This window comes from Arachis duranensis, chromosome 3, assembly GCF_000817695.3.
Source record: "Arachis duranensis cultivar V14167 chromosome 3, aradu.V14167.gnm2.J7QH, whole genome shotgun sequence".
Lineage (NCBI taxonomy): Eukaryota > Viridiplantae > Streptophyta > Magnoliopsida > Fabales > Fabaceae > Arachis > Arachis duranensis.
This window is the reverse complement of record NC_029774.3, coordinates 111,179,088-111,182,179: the sequence shown is the minus strand read 5'-3', so window position 1 is coordinate 111,182,179 and position 3,092 is coordinate 111,179,088.

The following is a 3,092-nucleotide window of genomic DNA, read 5'->3' as shown; positions in this document are numbered from 1 at the left end:
GAGGGTGGCTACTTTGTGAATGGAATTGGTTGTTTTGTGGTTTTATGTTCTGAGAGTGGTATGACTTTTGTGGGTAATAATATGGGTTTTGTGGACTGTGAGAAGAATTTTGTGTGTAATGGAATGCATTGTGTGAGTGGTGAGATGAATTATATGGATGTGGAAAGGAATTTTGTGTTGAGGCATATCCAAGTGGTGAGGGGTTTTGATGCGAAAGGCTCGGAGGTGAGGTTGAATAATTAAAGGATGATGGCTCTTGATGAATGGGGTGTGAATGAGTGAAATTTCTTTGGTTTTGATCTTCCCAGGTACAGCTTGAGTAGTGATCAAAGTCATCAAAATATGAACCATTTTGTGACCCTGGGAAGCACCCCATTTCATGTTCTTGATACTCCCATCCACCATGAGCATAGTAAAGTAAATCATTCTGTGGTGGTGGAGAGTATCCCATGAAGTTTGATTGACCAAAGGATGATCTATACTCCATTTTTCTACAAAATACTCTGTATCAAATAACAATCACCCAGATAAAAGAGATTTGGAATTCCCCTTGTCACAGATGAGGAAATTCCCAGTGAGGCAATATCACAAACAGTTGGTTAGCAAAAGAAAATAAAGAAACAAAAGAAAACAAAGACAAAAGAAAAGTGTCTAATCTAGTAAATCAATCAACCGGTAGTTTGTTAATCACAATTAATCCCCGGCAACGGCGCCATAAATTTGATGCATGGAAACTTGTCTCTCAACAAATTTCCCTTCGGCAAGTGTTCATACCCTGACCGAGCTCCCCCAACTCGGAAGTTCATAGAAAGGTCCGACCTCGTCCCAAGGCCCACGCCTGAGGTCGGACCTCGGACAAATAAGCTAAGAAGGCCCATCAGAAGGAACGAAGCCCAAAACCTAAAGGCCGAAAAGGCCTAAAGAAAGGCGGTTCCACAAAGATAGGGATAAAGCTCCCAAAAGATAAGATAAGATAAGAATATCTTATCCAGGGAGGATCACGACCAACTACTATAAATACACTGGAGCACCCAGGTATAACTCATACTCTAATTCTACTCGATATCTGCTTGGACCCATGCTAACTTAAGCATCGGAGTGTCATTGCAGGTACAACCACCAGCCGCTCGGCACATCAAGCTCGGGTCACAGCACCCTCACCTCGGGTCTTGCCAGACGACCGAGCTACACGTTTCAGGTAACCCCCGGAACATTGGCGCCGTTGCCGGGGACCTGGAAGTCATCCCTCTACCATGGCGGACGACACCTCCAACAATGACCGCGCGGCATCAGAACAAGAGGAGGAAGTTGACACCGGAGAACGACCGGACAGCCCTCTATCACCACGCACTCCAGGAGGAAACAAACAGAATTGCCCAAAGACATCACTCCCAAACAAAGATCCACAAAATTCCGAAAAAGAGAAGAGCTCGGAAATTCTAGAAGCAGTCCGGGCACAACAAAACCGACTGAAACAACTCGAAGAGGACATAAAGAAGCAGAAAGAAACTGAACAAGATCTGAGAAGGGAAGCTCGCAAGCGCAGAGAATTAGAAGAAAAATTGCGGAGAATAGAGGCCAACCTGAAAGACCGGACGAAACGCAGCACCACCCCCGAAAACGATCATGATCCCTTCACGCAAGAGATCATGAAGGAGAAGGTACCGCGGAACTTCAAACCACCCGATATGGATCTCTACGACGGCACCACCGATCCAAGTCACCACCTCAGCAACTTCAGAAGCAGAATGTACCTAGTCGACGCCTCCGATGCGATTCGATACAAAGCCTTCCCCACCACTCTCACCAAGTCGGCCATGAAGTGGTTTGACAACCTGCCACCAGGATCAATCTCCAGCTTCGAAGACTTAACCAAAAAATTCCTAACAAGGTTCTCTATTCAAAAGGACAAGGCCAAACATGCCCCCAGTCTACTCGAGATCAAACAGGGTAACCAAGAAACTCTCCGAGAATACATGGAGCGATTCAATAGAGCCTGCCTGGACATACAACACCTGCCCACTGAAGCAGCCATCATGGGACTAGCAAACGGCCTAAAGGAGGGACCGTTTAGCCAATCCCTATCCGAACGATACCCGACCTCCCTATACGAGGTGCAGGAGCGAGCAGAAAAATATATCAACATGGAGGAAACCTCCCAGTTAAGAGACCCTTCTAGGAAGGAATCGACCTACCCACTCCGAGATCGAGATCGGGAACAAAGGAAGAAAGAAGAAACCAACTCGGACAAGCCACGGAAGTACCACAGTTACAGTCTCCTTGGTAGACATCTACAGAGAAATATGCCACACCGAAAAGATCCCACCACCTCGACCGCTAAAACATAAAAGAGCGGGGAGAGATCGATCCGAATACTGTGAATATCACAAGCTCTACGGTCATTCTACTAATGACTGCCACGATCTAAAGAACGTTATAGAAAAGCTGGCCAGAGAAGGAAAACTCGACAGATACATAGCAGAAAAAGGAGAAGAAACCAGAAAAAGAAGGCGGGGAGATAACGAGGATCGGGCCGAACAAACCCCACGAACCCCTGAAAGACACGTGCACATGATAAATGGAGGTTTTGCAAGCGGAGGAACATCCAGATCCTCGCGAAAAAGACACCTCAAAGAAGTCTATCATGTCCGAGAAGACAGTCCCCTACCCGAGTTGCCTACCATCTCATTTACCCGAGAAGATGCTCAAGGGATAATACCCGGGCACGACGATCCAATGGTGGTCACCATTATCCTAGCAAACGCCAACCTACATCGAACCCTGATTGACCAGGGAAGCTCAGCAGATATCCTGTTCAAAGCGGCCTTCGACAAGCTCGGACTTGAAGAAAAAGAGCTAAAGGCCTATCCCACCGACCTATTTGGACTAGGGGACACCCCGATCCATCCCTTAGGATACATCTCGCTACACACTACCTTCGGAAAAGGCGAGCAATCTAAAACATTAAGCATCGACTACATTATAGTCGACGTTACCTCAGCGTACAACGCCCTCATTGGGCGACCAACCCTAAACAGACTAGCAGCTATAGTCTCAACCCCACACCTCTGTATGAAGTTCCCTACCACAAA